The 10,947-nt window shown below is 46.8% G+C and overlaps 1 long non-coding RNA gene across 1 annotated transcript; it reads left to right on the top strand.

The window, feature by feature from the left end:
• The first annotated feature begins 277 nt into the window (after nucleotides 1-277).
• Nucleotides 278-8,420, top strand: LOC122433482. The gene is made up of 3 exons (XR_006267108.1): nucleotides 278-399; nucleotides 2,261-2,318; nucleotides 7,868-8,420. It is a non-coding gene; the product is annotated as an uncharacterized LOC122433482 (long non-coding RNA).
• The last annotated feature ends 2,527 nt before the right edge of the window (nucleotides 8,421-10,947 follow it).

Genomic DNA, 10,947 nt, shown 5'->3' with positions numbered 1-10,947 from the left:
GGCCTTGACTCTTCCTTATGAGATCTGGTGGCGATTCCCTCCTTGGCTGTAAGAGGAAGTGGCTCAAGGAGCAGGGCCTGATGGAGGGAGGAGTCGGCAGGCTTTGGGCCAGAGGTGAGCTCAGGACTCTGCAATTCGAGGCTGAGAGAAGCAGGGCCAGTGTTTCTGCTTCACTCCCAGGGTCTCGACCCGAGTGAGCCAGGACTGTGACTGACCCGAGGGGAGTGCTTCTGGCTCAGACAGGCGGCTCCATCTCTCCTTTCGGGGAGCCCTTGGGCGAGCCTGGTTCCAGGAGCAGATGGCGAATGGCTTTCCCACCCTGGCAGCCTGCACCCATGGGGACCAGCGTTAGGGCCAGGGAGAAGGTCTTCAAAACACTGTCTCCCCTCCTCGCTTTTGGTAAGCGGGATAAATGGGTATTTTTGACAGGATAGGCTGCTTGTGGTCATAAGCAAGCCCCAAATGTCAGTGGCTTTAAAGCAGCACAAAGATTTCTTACTCACATCATATTCCAGTACGGCTGCTCAGGGGTTTTGCTCCGTGCAGTCTGTGGGACCCCTCTTCTGTCCAGCCGGCAGCTCTGGACTCCTCTAGGTTCTCAGCTCAGGTGGACAAAACGAGTGAGAGGATTGCATGGGAGCTTCTGGATCAGGCTGGGAAGTGGCACACGGCAGCGAGTCCACATCCCTTTGTCCCAGGAAGACTTTGCCTGGCGATGGGGGAAGGAAGGCTGTCTCCAGGGATTCCCCCTAGAACCACTGGTTAGAATTGGTCCATGTTGATACCTTTATGAGTAAAGGAGGCAGTGAGGTTAATGTTTTAGCTGAGTACCTTGCTATCCTGGACAAAATCTGTATTTGGGATAGTGTGTGTATATGTGTGTGTGTTATATGTTTGTATGTGTGTACATGTACATATATGCACACATATATGTACATGTGTTTGTACATGTCTACATGTGCATTCATGAATGTGTATACATGTATGTGTGTGTGTTCATGTGTATGCATGTGTATATGCTTGTGTTTGTATGTGTGCATGTGTATGTGGTTTTGTGTATATGTATATATATGTATGTGTGTATATATATATATATGGGTATATGTGTGCATGTATATGTATGTGTGTATGTACGCATGTGTTTGTGCATACACGTATGTGCATGTACATGTACACACATATGTGCACATGTGTATGTATAGGTTTGTGTGTGTTTATGTGTGTTTGTGTGCATGTATGTGCATGTGATGTGTGTGTGTGCATGTGTGTGTGTGTGCATGTGTGATGTGTGTGTGTGTGTGTGTGTGTATGGCAGGCACCTAGCCACACTCACCACAGCTGCCCAGACAAGAGATCAGTGGTGGTTAAGGACACTGGGTTTTGAGCCAGACAGTCTTGGCTTTGAGTCTGGACTGCATACCACTCAGCAGTCTCTGCACTGCTTGGTTTGGGGTCAAGTGAGGAGAAGCTCCAGGGTGTGGCTGGATGTGAGTGGCTTAGTCGAGCTGGCCCGCATCCTAGAGGTCTGAGCGGTGATCCATTCTGCTTGGAGGCAGCCCCTCCACCCGTTCCTTTTTTAGCATCTCTGCCTGTGGCATTTGTGCAGGTTAGGGCATCACCCTCAGGGTGGCTCAATGCACGATTAGTCAGAGCATGTCAGAGTTGCAAATGTAAATATCGAGGGGTCTGGGTTGACCTTCCAATGAACACTGTGGTGTGGTGGATGGCTGTGACTCAGGCTCCCCCGAGGGTGGCCCTGGGGGAAAGCTGGGTGTTGCCAGATTTTCAAGGATGTTAGAGAAGTTGCAAGTGAAAACTTTTATGTGCACTCTTCTTGAATCCTAGCGACAAATCACCTGAAACTTAACTCCGCAATAACGTGGCCCAAACCAAACATCTCTGCAGGAGGGCTATTTCCCCAGGGCTGGGTCCCTCTCTGTATGAGGTGAAGGGGGACTGGCTGGCACAATGATACCCTCCTGGGTGTGCAGGAAAACAGAGCTGAATGTTAAATAAACACCCGCTAATTACCCTGGGAATATTTATTGAGATTTCCGCACGTTGTAATAAGAAATTATTGAAACATACATCACCTACCGTGCTGTTAATCATTGGTAAATATATTTTAAATACAGCAGTCCATTAGTATTTTAATTTAGCCTGTCTCCAGCAGAATTTGTGCTGGATCAGACAAATGTGCCAAGCTTCAGAGCCAAGGGAAAAATTCCTCACCTAGTTAATCTTTATGTTCTTCTCTCAGGGAGCAAATTCGGGCTGCACCAGCAAGAGAAATGTTCCCCCGGGATCTGGTATTGATGGTGAGTGTTCTAAGAAGAGCTGGTGGGCGAGGCAGGGAGACTATAGCTATGAAGAGGAGGGGGTGTGGCTGAGGGTCGGGGTGCCGGCAGCTGGCGACTCCCCTGCTGGTCACTGAAATGCATAATTGTACAGTTGAAAAAAAAGGGCAACGGAGGTACTGAACCTCAATGATCACAGCTGATTTTTCTTTTCAACTTGGTTGGTCTGCCAAGGATTGTTTATTTCCCTTCCCTGTAAGCCTCCCTCCCTGTCCAGGGTGTGGGTTCAGATGCAGCGATGGTGATCTGACCTTTGCCTTGGTGACACCAGGGGAGCCTTGTGGATTTCTTTCCCCATGAATTTACCTGTTCATTCAACAGACACTATCAAGCACCAACCGCATACCAGGTACCATTCTGGGTGCTGGAGATAGAGGGGTGACCCCTTACATCCCAAGCATGGAAGGCAGACAACACACACGTGGACAGTCAGTAAGCAAGTGCATTTGGGAGCATGAAGGCATTGTGAGAAAGCAGAGCATGGTGATGGGGGACGGTGACAGTCGGAGTGGCACCAAGGGTAACCAGGGAATATCCCCGCCCTGACTCACAGTTCATATTTTGATTTAACAGGTGAAGGAGAGGGAGAAGTGGATGCTACCTTTGAAATTTTGGAAGTGAAGTAGATGGGGGATTATTCCCCGAGCTTCAGAATTTGGGGGAAGGATCAGGGTTGTTAGGAGGGGATGATGACCAAGCTAGGAATGTATTGAATCCAAGATGTGTATGTGTCACTCAGGAGAAAGTAACCCTCTGTTAAAATGCCCCCTCCCAGCTGCAGCAGATATGTGATGAACCAAGTCACACCCCCTGGGCACATCCGGTGTCAACGCTGGGGGTGTGGACAAGACTTGCTGTGATCAGTGTCCCATATCAGGCACGTGCTGCTGTCTCTTTTGTGCCTGCCTCAGTGGGAGGTCTTTCAGCTCAAGACAGCTGCCATCAGGACGTGGTGGAGGGGTGTTCATATCGCTGGGGAGACCCTCAATCAAAGGAGGATGAGGGAATTACTTGGTGGTCCACTGGTTAGGAGTTGGCACTTTGACTGATGTGGCCCTGGCTTCAATCCCTGGTTAGGAAGTAAGGTCCTGCAAGCCATGCAGAGCAGCCAAAAACAAACGACAAAGGAGGATGAGAGGTGTTAGATGAATGCCTCCGTCTTCCCATTCTCTGGGAGGGGGCAGGTCCAGGGAACATTCTACAGGGTTCTTCCAAGGATCTCCAGTGGGACTGAGCCTTAGGTACCTGCTCTCCGGCGTACATGTCACCTGGCCTTCCTCCTCACTCTTCCCCCACTGCCTCACTCCTGCTTTCTTCAAGAAGCCTCTCAAACTCCCTGCGCTGAGTTCCTGTCACAGGTTCTGCCTTTGGGGTACCCAAATCGGGACAGACTTTTAGCAGCTGCCGAGGGCACACACATGAGAAAGTACATCACAGTGCCGGCTTACCAGGGCAGCCGCAGATTTCCAAGGAAGGACGGGAGACATGAGGACTGAAGAGGGACCACTAATGCTTAAAGGACAGGCAGAGGAAGAAGAGTGGGTTTTCCTAAAAACATACAAAATAAACAAGTCACTGAAGAGCAGGTACCAACCAAACTCTTAAGGGGGATAAAGCACAAACCTCATCAGCTTTCTCTTTTTTTCCCTTCTTTCATATCCTTATCATAGCTTCTTATCCTCTTTGGACTGTGAGGTCATAGAAAGTTTTCAAAGGAGATTTTGCATCCCTGGCATAGCCTTCAGTTCAGTTCAGTTCAGTCGCTCAGTCGTGTCTGACTCTTTGCGTTATCATCCTTATATTTTCTTCTCAGACCGCATCAGTTTGCAACCCAGTAATATTGTTATGGGTGTTGTGTGTGTGGTGTGAAATCTACCTGCAGGGCTACCCTGATCAGGAAATATCCTTGATTAATTTCCATCAAACTCACCTCTTCTTCTTGTTAGTTTCTGTCTCAATCATCTCTTACCACCACCATGATATTAACCAACAGCCCTCAAAATCAACAGCATATAGAAGCATTTGCTTCTTGCCCATGTACCTGCAGGCTGTTGGTAGGCAGCCCTGTTTTCAGGCTGGAAGAGCAATAGCTGGCTGAGACATGCATTTCTCGAGAAAGAAGTTGGACACTCCCAGAGGGCCAGCAGAAATGTGCAATGTTTCTGAAGGCCTTGACTCTGAATTCACAAACTGTCACTTCCACCCACATCTTATTGGACAAAATAAGCCCTACGTCCAAGCCCTTGATATCAGTGTGCAAAGAAGCGCGACCTTCTCAGGAGGATGTGCGTGTGTGTCTGTAAACAAATGTTTGCTGAACATTAATCTAACAAACCACAGGTCCCACAGCACATGATCTATGCATCTCTTGTAGAGTTTGCAACATTCTCCTCTCTACTATGTGCATGTCAATTGTGTGCATATTATGACTCCCATCCACGCTGTGAATTTCGTCCGGGCAGTATTCATTTGCAACCACACTCAGTACCTCCCCACTCATCAACCTAGAAGGGGGATACTCACACAGTAATATGTGATCAGATTCTAGGTATATTTGAAGGCAGAGCAAACAGCATTTGCTGACGGATTGGATATGTACTATGTAAGAGAATGAGGGAGATGATGATATTGTTTTTGACCTGAGCAATTGAGAAAATTGAGTTGCCCTAGATAAATGGGGGGAAATTGTGGGAGGAATTGATGCTCAGAAAATGGAAGGTCATTAATATCTATTTCATTGCTTCCAGAAGTGTGGGATGTTCAATATTTATGGGTGGTAGGGAGATGAAACACAGACCCAAGAACAGTTAGCATTGAATCAAAGAGTTAGAAAGCTATTTATCTTTCAATTCTTTATTGACTCTTTTGATTAGTTAAAAAAACAGTCTCAGTTTGGCGCTAGTGTGCTTTAAACACTTGCTGATCTCCCTTTTTGGAAAAGAGAGTATGCTGCAGGCTTAGAAACTTGGGCTGGTAACAATATCTAGCTAGATTTAATAACCATGTTTTCTTTTCATTGTATTTTTTTCTGGATAACTTCTCTGTGTGACTATTGATTCTAGTTCATTTACAGTCTAGATATGTTTCTTTAAAAATGAATTTACTTACATCAAAATGGAAATCAATTCACCAAAAAAAAAAAAAAAAGGTTAAGTGAATTTATTCATCCGTTTATTTGGGAAACATTTCTTGCATGTCAACTATCTACCAGATGCTGTTTTGGGTGTTGAGGACATAGCAGTGAGTAAAAATAGCCAATTCTGGGACTTCATGGAACTTTCAGTCTAGTAGAGAAGGCAGAAAATAAAGTAAACCAGTAGTTGGTAAGTTGTAAAGAATGAGTAAAGCAGAAAAGCTGAATTGGAAGTGATGTCCTGGTGGTGGTGCAATTTAAATAGAGCGGGCAGGGAATGCTTCATGAAGAAGGTGGCATTTGGGGAAAGATCCAAGGAGTCTAGCCACATCGGTCTTTGCGAAAGAGTGTTCCTGGCAGAGGAAATGGTGGGGAGGGACAAAAGCTCTGAAGCCAGAGCGTGCCTGCCGTGGTTGAAGAGGAACATGGAATCAGTTCCGTTTGGAGTAGAGGGAGGGAGGGGGTGAGTAATAGATGAAATCAGAGAACTAGTGAGGGGATGGGATTGCACAGGGTCCTGGGGGATGCTGCTGAGAATGCAGCTTTCACTCTGAGCAAGATGGGAAGAACTTTGGGCAGAGGAGTGACATGATCTGACTTGCAGGGTGAAAGCGACATGATCTGACTTCCAGGTCACTGTGTTGGGAACAGACCCAAGGCAGCAGGGACAGTCACAGGGAGACCTAAGGGGATGCAGAAATCCCGCTGTGGGGGGATCATGACTTGGATGTGGGTGACAGTGAGATGTAGTCAGGTTCTGGGAATATTTTGATGGTAGAGCCAGCAGAATTTGCTGACAGATTGGATACGTGCTATGCAAGAGAATGAGGGAGATGGTGTTTTTCATCCGAGCAATTGAGAAAACTGCATTGTGCTATCTACAGATGGGGAGATTGTGGGAGGAGCATGTGAAGGGGGCATTAGCCGTTCCCCTGGGTTGTGTTGACTTGGAGATGCTTGTCTGACAACCCAGTGAAGTTGTTAAGTAGCCTCCTGGATATTGCAGTTGGGATTTATGGGAGGGGTCCCAACCAGGGCTTAAATACAGGAATCATCAGCATAGAGATGGTGTTCCATGAACAGACACAAGATAGAAGGGAGGGCGCAAAAGTGGGGCCTCTCTTCCTGTCTGCCTGTGGTTAGCCCTGCATTTGTAGCTCTTTGCTCTTCTAAAGTCTGGGCCTCAGATGTGACAGGTGCAGATGACACAAGGCTATTTTCCTAGTGATTTGGGAAACTGCCCCACATTTCCTGTGGCCCCAGAAAGGACAAAGCAAATCTGCTTTGAAAAACTGTCATTTCAGCATAATCACTCTGCATACCAAGCTCTGCACATTAAGCTCTTCAAATTGATCTGTCCTGTCATTTGGACTCCCTAAACCTTGCCTTTTTCTTTACACAGTTGTCATTTCCACTGGGAGGCAGTTGTCTGCAGCCTGAACTATATATGTCAAAACATCCTGTTAAGGTTTTCTGAGGTTTCTGATGTCAGACAATTCAGGGCATCTGGTTTCCAGATCAGAGAAGGGAAATTTTCTTCCTGTCATTAGGTTATTGCCGCAGATGGGGTCTTGACTGCTTCAGGTCTTGGGGCCAAAACCAGATGCCTAGGGTGTGTAACAGTTTCTGCTATAGGATACAAAACTGGCTTAGCCTGAAACTTGTGAGGACGATTTAAAATAATAGCCATAACTATCATCAAATGAACACTGATTCCGCCAGGCTCTGTTTTGTAGTAGATGCTATTGGTGCCTTGCAGAAACCCTACTCTGGTTGCACACCCACCATCCATGTGCTGACAGCTTATCGCCAGTCCCTTGGCTGGATAGCAGCCACCTCAGCTGCCTCTGCCTGCCGCTGATGACTGGCTGACCCAGGCTGGCCACCTTGCCTTGATGTTGGGACATGCTTTGTGACTCAGATGATAAAGAATCTACCTACAATGCAGGATACCCGGGTTCAATTCCTGGGTCAGGAATATCCCCTGGAGAAGGGAATGGCAACCCCACTCTAGTCTTCTCTCCTGGAGAATCCCATGGACAGAGGAGCTTGGAGGGCTTCAGTCCATGGGGTCACAAAGAGTGGGACGTGGCTGAGAAACTTACCACTTCTTCAGTCCACTTCACTGTGCTCCAAAGCTCCCTGTGGGATCAAGCTGGAGGCAGCCTTGGGATAAAGTCCCATCGTTGCTTTTCTTTCTTCCCTCATCTTACTCTGCTTCCCTCATTTTCCTCCTCTGGAGAGAGGCCCCCATCTCGGAAGCCCATCTCAGGTTCTGTTTCTGGGGAAGTCAGCCTCAGACGAGGCTTAGTATGTTTCATATCATTTAGTCCTCTCAACAACACTCTGACACAGTATTATTATTTCTTATTTACAGATGTGACTGTGAAGGCTGAGCACAGTTAGGAACCAGCCCAGAGACCACATCGCTGAACAGGTACAAGAGCCAGGAGTCAACTCCATCATCTGTGCTAAAGCTCACGCTCCTAACAACTGTGGCACATTGCCATCTTTCCAATGGTTAATCTCAGATATTTTGAACATCAAATGTTTTCTTCCATCCTCTTCTTTGGGGGTTAAAGATGTTAGGCAGTGTTGACTGGAGAGCCAGGGACTGGTTGTCTGGTGGTGACAATGGGCAAAGAGATAGTGGGTAGCTGGGCCCTTGGGGAGGCAAAGAAAGGTCCTTGGTTAACCTGTAGGGAATTAACCTGATTAAACTGTAGGGGACTTCCCTGCTGGTCTAAGTGGTTAAGAATCTGCCTTCTAATTCAGGGGACTCAGGTTCGATCCCTGGTGGGGGACTAAGATCCCACATGCCACGAGGCATCTAAGCTCGTGTGCTACAACTACCGAGCCTATGTGCTTCAAGGTCCATGTGCCACAATGAAAGATCCTGTCTGCCGCCAACTAAGACCAGATTCAGCCAAATAAATAAACATGAAAAAAATATGCAGCTGTGTTGTATGTATTCTGGCCAGAATAAATTCATGGCCTTGGACAACCCCACAACCACTCCCAGTTGGTGTTGGAATACAGTCAGAAATTTCCGATTGTTTGTAAGTCATTCACCTCCTCACTGGTGCTCCTTCTGGACTTGGCCTCTGGAGTCATAAGGATTCATCTGGCTTCTGCCGCTAATTAGCAGGGTTTCTTTTTTGCAAATGTTCTAACTATGCTACACGAAACACTTTTTTCCATCTGTAAAATGGGAGAAATGACTTCTCCTCTGTCTTATATAAAACCATGGTCAGTGCTTCACAAGCTACAAGTTAATGGCTCGCTGGAACAGAGGAATCATGATTGGTGAGTTTTCTGCAGGAGGAAAGGGTCCAAATTCCCTTGTATAATTCTCAAAGTGTACACCTAGGGTTTATGCTACCTGGTGGACCAGCCGGTGTCTCAAAATGGAATGAGATGCTAAAACCACCGAGAATAGACGTGACTAGTATAAACATAAGGGCATATGTTTAGGTTCAAAACACCCTGCAACTCACCTGCTGAATGGGAGTGGGCTGGAGAAAGAACAATGCGTGCTTAAAAAGGATTTAAGAGTTTTTGATTGAGGGCAAGGTCAATATCAGCCAATAATGATGATGTCATTGTGCTTGTAAGGACATAAATACAGTCCTCGCTTGCTTTCAGAGAAGTAGGGGATGCATAGTTTCATTCTGTTCCAGATGGATGAGATTACAGTTGGAGAATAAAATAATAGTGATGAGAACTGATGTTTAGTGACACGGTAATATGCCAGCATAGTGCGTGTTAAGCGCTTCATATGTCTTATCTCCTTTAATTCTCATAACAGCACATGGACTCCCCAAGCTATATTTTTTAAACTCTACATAGGAGGACATTAAGGCGTCTCTTGTGGCTCCTTGGTAAAGAAGCGGCCTGCTAATGCAGGAGACATGGGTTTGATACCTGGGTCAGGAAGATTGCCTGGAGAAGGAAATGGCAACACACTCCAGTATTCTTGCCTGGGAAATGCCATGGACAGAGGAGCCTGAGATATATAAGACCCCATATAGTTTTTCCTGGGACTATTTCAGAAGCGAGAAATGGGAACCCCTCTCTCAACTTTGGAGAAGCACGTCTCCTAGGACTTGGTATGCATCTTCATTGTTGTCCAGTCGTTAAGTCATGTCCAGCTCTTTGCGACCCCATGGACTGCAGCACGCCAGGCTTCCCCATCCTCCACTATCTCCCGGGGTTTGCTCAAATGCATATCCATTGAGTCAGTGATGCTATCTAATCATCTCATCCTCTGCCATTCTCTTCTCCTTTTGCCTTCAATGTTTCCCAGCATCAAGATCTTTTCCAATGAGTCAGTTCTTCTCATCAGATAGCCAAAGTATTGGAGCTTCAGCTTTAGCATCAGTCCTTCCAATGGTGGTTGATTTCCTTTAAGATCGATTGGTTTGATCTCCTTACAGTCCAAGGGATTCTCAAGAGTCTCCTCCAGCACCACAATTTGAAAGCATCAGTTCTTCAGTACTCAGCCTTCTTTATGGTCCAACTCTCATATCCATACATGACAACTGGAAAAACCCTAGCCCACCAGGCTCCTCTGTCCATGAAATTCTCCAGACAAGAATAGTGGAGTGGGTAGCCATTCCCTCTTCTAGGGGATCTTGCTGACCCAGGAATCGAACCTGGGTCTCCTGCATTGCAGACAGATTCTTTACCACTTGAGCCACAGGGAAGCCCATCTTCATCTTTATGCCATATCAACTCTGACGAGGTGCTGCTGTGGGAATACTCTGGTGGTAACCAGACTATGAATTCTCTGCGATCAGGGACCTTATCTTTTTGTTATTCTTGTACACTCTGTGCCTGGCATACTTAATAACCTCAACAAATATTTGTTGAGTGAAATGGTTTCAATATCTACTTTCTTTCATCCTAGCTGAACACCCTTCAACAAATTGCTTAACCTTTCGGAACCTCAATTTCCTCATCTGTAAAATGGACTTGTTAATATCTAGACTCTGGGGTTGTTGGAAGGATCTGACATGCTGGTGTGTTTAAAAGAACTAGGGCCAAATCAGACACTTGATAAGTCATTGCTTCCCTTCTTCCGAGGACATGACATTTTGTTCCCCTCTCCAAGGTCCTGAAGCCCACCACTGCTTGGAGTTCCTTCCTCACCAGAGGCTGGCATTGCTTCTGAGACTGGAGCTCTACTTTTGGGGACCACATCCTCTGTCAGGGGAGAGAAGAAGGGGCAGATGCAGGCTCATGACTTCTTCTCAGGATGGTGAGGAGAGATGTGGGAGGCAATGGCTTACCTTTCCCATTTGGCCCGGAGCAGACTGCAAGGCTCAGGCTTTTGCAGATACACCTGGACTGACCCATGCAGATTAGGGGCAGCCCTTTCAGAGCCTACACCCCAGGAGGCTTCTGGCATCTTCCAACAAAGGTGGCACCACCAGCTTTCCAACTTTGGGCCACTTT

Source organism: Cervus canadensis, chromosome 32 (genome assembly GCF_019320065.1).
Source record: "Cervus canadensis isolate Bull #8, Minnesota chromosome 32, ASM1932006v1, whole genome shotgun sequence".
Lineage (NCBI taxonomy): Eukaryota > Metazoa > Chordata > Mammalia > Artiodactyla > Cervidae > Cervus > Cervus canadensis.
The sequence above is the reverse complement of the archived record's forward strand: the minus strand, read 5'-3'. Positions and strand labels throughout refer to the sequence as shown.